Genomic DNA, 8,129 nt, shown 5'->3' with positions numbered 1-8,129 from the left:
GGAGAGCATTGTGACGGACGGACTGCATTACAGTCCGGTATGGAGGGGCTGCCGAACAGGACCGAAAGAAGCTGCAGAAGGTCGTAAGTTTAGTCAGTTCCATCTTGGGTACTCACCTACAAAGTACCCAGGACATCTTCAAGGAGCGGTGTCTCAGAAAGGCAGCGTCCATTATGAAGGACCTCCAGCACCCAGGGCATGCCCTTTTCTCACTGTTACCATCAGGCACACACTCAGCGATTCAGGAACAGCTTCTTCCCCTCGGCCATCTGATTCCTAAATGGACATCAAACACATGAACACTACCTCACTTTTTTAATATATGTTATTTCTGTTCTTGCATGATTTTCAATCTATGTAATATACATACACTGTAATTGACTTATTATTTTTCTTCTATATTATGTTTTGCATTGAACTGCTGCTGCTAATTTCAAGACACATGCCGGTGATAATAAACTTGATTCTGATCCCTCATAAGGCATCAGGCCCTAATGGAATACCTGGCCAGGTACTGAAAACCTGTGCCAATCACTGGTTGAAGTGTTTAAGAACACCTTCACCCTCTCACTGCTACAGGAGGAAGTTCCCACCCACTTCAAACAGGCAACCATCATACCAGTGCCCAAGAAGAGCAGGATGAGTTGCTTCAACTATGAGTTGCTGGTAGCACTCACACCTACTGTGATGAAATGCTATGAGAGGCTAGTTATGGCGATAATGAAACCCTGCCTGAGCAAGGACCTGGACACTTACAATTCATTTACAGCAGCAAAACAGCAAAGGGTAGTGAATCTCTGGAATTCTCCACCCAGGGTTGATCAGAAATAGAGCAGCATTGTTACATTTAAGGTGTTGGTGAGGCTGCCAAAGGCGGGCTTACGAATGCACATACTGGCACTGAAAGCAGTCCAGACAGCTAATTCCTGGGGTGTCCAATTGTGAATGGTTAAATAAATCAGATCTGTACTCTTTAAAGCTAGAAAGAATGAGGGCAGATCTTATTGAAATGTATAAGTGGCATGAGAGGGTAGAAGTTGAGATGTTTCCATTAACGGACAGTCTCAATCAAGGCCATATAGTCACAAGTAGTTGATGGTCATTTAAAATTGAAGCGTGTAGGACATTTCTCTCACAGAGGGTGAGGTAACTGTTTGGAATTCTCTACCTCGGAGCATGGTGGGAGCTAGAACACTAGAAAAGTTTAAAGAAGAGGTAGATACATTTTTGAAAGATCAGGGAATTGAGGAGCATGTGGATCTGATACTGAGGGAGGGGAAGGCAGATCAGCTAGGATCTCACAGGCTGCAGACCACAAAGACCATTCTTGTTTTTATCCTCTTGTAATTCTAAGTTCATTTGATGTCTATATTTTCTCCTCTTCATTTTACTTCAAATGTACATAGAGGACCCTGCTTCTTCTGCACCACTCCCCTCACCCTTTCTACTGCCTCTGATTGTCAGACATAATTTCTGGAAATGGCACAGTTACAATGAGAAATCCAAAGTCAATGTTGTCATCCCTCAACATAAACTCCACTACCATTACCGTTCACCTCCCTGGCAAAAACCACCAGTTGAATGCAAAATGTTTACAATCTTGGTGTCTCCCATGATGATGGGTTGTGCTTTGATCCCTGAAACCTCTCCACTGAAAGGATTTCCAACTTTTCACATTGCAACATGTCTTGAATCTAGATTAAGCTGATCTTTTGTTAACCTGAAATATCAAATGTTTATTCCTCTCTACAGATGATGCCAGGCTTGCTGAGTTCCTCCAGCATTTTGTGTGTGTGTTGCCTTAACTGATATCCTCCTTTCAAGACCTCCACACAACTGGTCTATAACACTATGGAAGTTTAACATCATCTAAAATTTTCTCTTCGTATTTAATGTTGGACTAAATCTGATTATAATTGCACATTGTACATTTAGAACGTAACATAAAAAATTTTACTCCTCGTGTATATGAAGCATATAAGTAATAAAGTCAATTCAATTCAATTTTGAATTCTGTCCCCCAAATCTCCCACTGTACATTCTCATTTTCAATGCCTTCTCCTTGATTTGTCTATGTATGTAACAGTCTTAAGATGGTTAAAATATCCCAAATTTCTTCTCAGGAGTGATATCATACAGAGGTACAAAACCACATAAGGAGAGATTAGGAAGATGAACAAATTCTTATTCCTGGAGGTAGCAACATAATGGAGGATAGAGAGGCAGTAAGGGCTATTACGTTGATGATAATAGATTCTAGCAGTTATCCCAGCTAGAAACCCTTATAATCGATGAGGTAAGTCATGAAAATCTTTGGTTCTTGTACTACTGAAGCCATTTCCCCCCATGTACCTGCGGTCACGTCCTGTCGAGCCCTATAGCTGATTCTCGCATTGCTGAAACGACTCTGGTGCTTTGTCACCTTCACCCTTTTCCCCTTTTGAAAATGTCTTAGATGAGTTGAAAGGAAAAAGAACCAAGGGTTGGCAGAGTTCAGGGGCAGGAGAAAGAGTGTGCAAATATCACCCAAAGGAGTCAAAAGTAACTACTGGATAAGATTATTGAGAGAGGAGCACTCAGTTTCAATTACTTCAGATCTACCAGAGGCATAGCCGCTATGATTGATTCTCCTTTGTATCAAAGCCAAGCTTTTTCTCCTCCATGTGTTTTAAAAAGTACAGGCATTGTTTGTGGTGTCCAGGTTTTATTGTTGTGTTATACTATTCTGGCCTCTCGTGTTTACCAATTTCACTCCACACGTTTTTGGTGTCTGACTCTCCACTATCAGTGTCTGGGCATACAAGTCAATGAATCTTTACTGTTGTGTCCATTTGTTGTTATGAATAGCTTCTGGTGTGTGTGAGACCATTGATCTGTAACACCAGGAGAAACTTGCTGTGGGATCTGAAACTTCATTGATTTTGATGCAAAGGACAAAGCAAGTTTTTCATTAGTTATTTTCGGTTTTTTAAATTAAATTTAGTGGTTTCAATGGTTCCATTTAATATCAGAGAATGCATATACAACTGAAAATCTTACTCTCCACTGACATCCTCGAAAACAGAGAAAAACCCTAAGGATGAATGACAGAAAAATGTAGCGCCCCAAAGCCCCTGCCCTCCCTCCCATGCACAAGCAGCAGCAAATAGCATCAACCCTCTCCCCACTTATTTAGCATAAAGCATCAGCATTCTCACCACCCACCATGCCAGCAACAGCAAAGCCTCCAAAGAGAGACCATGGTCTACAGTCCATCAAAAACTAGCTGTTCACTCCAACATTTCGACATCCCACAGTCTCCCTCTCTCACTAACAAGGGAGAGACAGATATCACTCATTCCACAGCTAGAGGGGGGACAACTTCATTTTTTATTTAAAAGTTTAACAATTATTTATAATGTGTTACTTTAATTTCATTTATTAACTGTTCCTGAGCATTTAATAACTTTCACTGTTCTTGACAGCATTGACCGAAGGCAGAGTTCCAACCCCAGCTTTGCAGTACAGGGGCAGGGCCTCAGCCTGAGGCCCAATCGCCACCTGCAAGTTGCTGCCTGCCTGGGCCTCTGCCTGAGGCCTAATCTCCACCTGTAAATCGCTACCCAACCTGTACGTGGAAGGTCACTGTGATTGACTCTCTGTGTCCAGTCTGGGTAACTGAATTTATGGTGCATCACAGATGACTCCAGGCACAATCAACAGCCATGAGTTTGTTGCATAAGAAAGAAATAGAAGCAGGAGCAGGCCCGAGCCTGAAACCTTCCAACTAAATGTGATTCTTTTTAAAAGTAACAGCTATTCTTTCCCAGTGCAGTTTAGACTTTCAGTACTTCTCTGAAACAGTTACTTTGGAATCATCTTGAACACTGGAGTTATAAATCTCATTAAGTTGTCACATTAATTTTGCATCATTGGTAATATCCACTCTTGGCCACAATGTTGTAGTCTCTTGATTTTCATCAGTGAACCTGCGCCAAAACTAATTTATCACCTGAATAGCTGGAAAAAGATTGAATGACTTCAGAGAAAGGTTTTAATAATTCTCCTCCCAAACAGCTCCTATCAATATTCCCTCCAGCTCCATCCCTACCCTTAGCTGACATTTCTTTGAGCAGCCATGTCCCCTCACATAAATCACATCATATTTCAACTGCAATGCTTGGCATACCTTTTCATGCCACATACTGGGATATCATTAGTGCTGGCACTGAGATTTATTTATTTTCATGCCTTACTGTTTGAACAATTATTAATGAATTGATGTGATGCTTTTTTCTTTGTCCATTCTTCGAAACAGGATCATAGATACAGAGCACCGAAGGAGGCCATTTGGCCAATCATATTTGTGCTGGCCTTAGTCCTGCACCCAACTTTTTCCCCATAACCCTATCATCCATTCACCTTTAGGCAGTCAGATGATTTACTTTTAGAGGTTATTTATGGAGACAACACTTTTCAGGTGGAGACAAACACCGAGTGGAAACGCCCCTTACCGTTGTTTTTTTTTTGCCAGAGTTTTAAGTCTATGATATTTGGCTACTGACCTTACTAGAGTGCATACTTTTTCTCAATTCAAAATCATCTTTCAACCTGAAAACCACCATTAATTTACTACTTAGCCTTTCCTGTTCCAAGAAGAACAGGCCTAACTTTAACAATCTTTCCTTATAAATCAAAGTAAAATATTGCTGACGATGGAAATCCAAAATTAAAATAGAAAAGGCTGTAAATACAGCATCAGTTGATAAGAGAAACCAGGTTAACATTTCAGGTTGATAACTTTCATCTGAACTTTAAAACTACAGAGAGTTAAGAGCAGTTTTAAGTTGCAAAAAAGGGAAGGGAAGGATTGTAAAAGGGTGGAGAGAACCAAAGAGTTTGAATGGTACAACAGGTGGCCATGGCAACTAAAACAGGGTATAAAAATTAGTGAATCTTTATTGCCTTTATCTTTATTTAAATATGTTTCTGAAACAGGTATAGAAAATGCTGAAATATAAAATTAATAGCAGAGGAGGGAGAAAAATGTGAGATAAAGGATTGTAATGACTGATGATCAGAAACTGGCTCAGAGTTGAGTCCAGAAATCAGTAATGTATCAAGTCAGAAGAGGAGGTGCTGTTCCTCAGACTTGTATCAAGTATCATTGGAACAACGTAAGAGTTTAGAGACAGCATTTGAAGAGTGGAATGGGCAACTAACAGGTAACCAGAAATTCAGGATCATTTCCACGGACTGAACCATCCACTCAGTCTGCAATTTGCTTTGCAACTATGATGTGATTTCACCAAATCCAGCACTCTAAGTTGGAAAAAGTTCAAATAAGTCATTGCTTCACCTGGAGAGAGTGGTTGGGACCCTGTGGTGAAGTGCAAGCATTGGGCAAGTATTGTATCTCCTGCAGTTGTATGGAAAAGTGCTTTGAGGGGTTGAGTGGATTTTGGTGGAGATGGAAGAGCGAACGGAGTCTCAAAGAGAACAGTCCAGTTGTAGTCTTAAAAGGGAAAAGGAAGATCTGCCTGATGGTACCTTCATGTTGGCTGCAACAAAAATTATGGAAGTTAGTCGACTGAAAGGTTAGGAGGAAGGAGCACTATCTTGGGTCAAGAGGTCTGTCAACTACAAAAGAAGGGTAACAACGGTTGAGGAGTGAAGGAACTATCCGAGAAGCACAGGTGCGACAGCTGGTTGCTGCACAAGAGAGGTGGTGCAGAGAGATAAACTGGGAGAATGGAATGGAGAATGTACCCATTTGAAGCCCATGGACTCTCACAGCTGTCTTGATGAGTCTCCCTCTCACCTTACTTTCAGCAAGGACTTTATTTCATTTCCTTCTACTGCACCCCCAGGAAGTGCAGTACCTGCCCATTAACCACCTTCCTTCCCATTGTTTAGGGAGACAAGCTCTCTTTCTAGGTGAATCATCAACTCACCTGAAGTTCTTCCAAAAGTATATACCCTTCAGTGCTCAGTGTCACCTCTTGTGCATTAGGGAACTGTAGGCAGAAATGCTCACCCATCTCCCTATCAATTTCACTGTAAAATCTGTAATAAATGATTCTAGGAGAATTTTGGGAACTAAGAAGCAATATTATTTATCCTCAAGGCTTTCTTCGCCTTTCTTCAGCTGATGGGGGGGGGGGGGGGTGGGCGGGGAGAGGAATACAAGCTGGCTGGTGATAGGTGAAACCAGGTGAGGGGGAGGTGGGATGAAGTGAGAAGTTGAGAGGTAATAGGTAGGAAAGGTAAGTCACAGAAAAAAGGAATTAATCTGATAGGAGTGCAGAACATGGGAGAAAGGGAAGGAGGAGGGGAACCAGAGGGAGGTGATAGGTAGGTGGGGAGAGGAGAACTGTTAAGAGGGGAGCCAGAATAAGGCATGGAAAAGACAGCAGGGGATGGGGGGAGTCATTACTAGAAATGAGAGAAATCAATGTTCATACCATCAGGTTGGAAGTTACCCAGACGAAATATGAGGTTTTGTTCCTCCAACCTGAGGGTGGCCTTGTTGTGGTAGTGGAGGAAAAATCAAATCAGTCAAGGTAAATCAAATGCCAGTTGCTTCCCAGGAGCGGGTTTGCAGCTAACTCTTTGTCCTTCCCAAGTAAAACCATCTAGCAAGCCGTTGGATTAGAACCGGCTTTTCCACACTCATAATTTTATGAGTTAATAACTCAGAAGCAGTTCTCACTTTGTCATCGTTTATCATTGTGATGATCATTGGGGACATTTCACAAATGATCACGGCAAGTGAACATGTCAAACTATGTGATACATCCAAACAGTCTGCCTGGACCCTATTGCACAAAATCACCCGCATTATAATTCTCAGCATTTGGAGCTTTGGTCTAATTCTTCATCAAAAGTACCCAGTTTCATTTCCCCATTGCTTAATTCTACAGAAATTTGTATGCTCTGGGCATGTGCCTTATCTGGATTCTTCATTAGCATTGCAAGCGTTTTTCTAATCTGACACAGATTTTGACTTCTGACTCATATACTTTCACATCTCATTCTATCTGAGTTCACACTAGACTTTTTGCCAGCAGCTGCCAAGCCTGATTCACGCCAATCTGTGCTTTGTACTTTCTCCAAGAGATGGCTTCTCACCAGGTTCAAACCCACATTCTACTCTGTGTGAAGTGGTTTTATTTTGGCACAGGAAGCTTGTAAATATCCAGTACATCTGAAAAAATAGTGGAAATAAGATATAAATGAACCATATCCTTACCTCTGAAATTGTCATGTACTGCCATTTCTTCTTTATCTTTACTGTTACCCATGTGATTTCTAGAATATCTGTGAGGCCATATTTGGTCTACTGTACGGGTTGAATTGGAAGCAATTCAGGGAACATTTACTAGACTAATACATGGTATGTTGTCTTATAAGGGAAGGTTGAAGAGACTATTGTTGTACGGAATGGAGGCTAGAAAAGACACTTGTTTGAAACTCAAGATCCTGAAATATTTTCTCTTGTGGGTGGATTTAGAACTTAGAATCACTGATTGAAAATATGGGTTTGGCAATTTAAAACTGATATTTTATTCTGAGGGGGTCTGAGTTTTTGTAATGCTTTTCCTTCCATGGCATTGGAAGGCAGAGGCTGATATTTGACAATCTAAGGGTTGAGAGATGTCATTTAACTTCTCCTGCAATCCAGAAAGCTCCCCTTTTGTTCTTTTCTTCTTTCACCACTTCCACCTGCCTTTTTTTTCTAGCTCTGGTGCAAGTCATTCATATGAAATATTATCTCTTCTCTCCCCCATCTTGTGTCGCTGCCATCTCTCTCTCTATTGCTTCCCCGCCTCTTCCTCTTCCCTCTCCCTCCAGACGAGAAGTATTTCTGACAGTTTCTGTTTCTATTTCTTTTCTATTTTCAGCAAATGCAGTATTTTGCTTTTGCATTTCCAAGGATGAATTGGAAAAAAAAATACTTAACAGTGTGGCAAGCTTTTTTATCTGACAGTTCTTTGTTGAAGATTGTTTAATAATCTTCAGGCCAATCTTGATGTTACTTCTATAATATTAAGGAAAACTTGCAAGTCTGATAGATACAAGCATTAGAATCAATTAGAGACTGCATTTACTCCAGCAAAATGGTCTGTTTGTATTTTCCATACTGCATA

Source organism: Hemitrygon akajei, chromosome 6, assembly GCF_048418815.1.
Source record: "Hemitrygon akajei chromosome 6, sHemAka1.3, whole genome shotgun sequence".
NCBI classification, from domain to species: Eukaryota; Metazoa; Chordata; class Chondrichthyes; order Myliobatiformes; family Dasyatidae; genus Hemitrygon; species Hemitrygon akajei.
The sequence above is the reverse complement of the archived record's forward strand: the minus strand, read 5'-3'. Positions refer to the sequence as shown.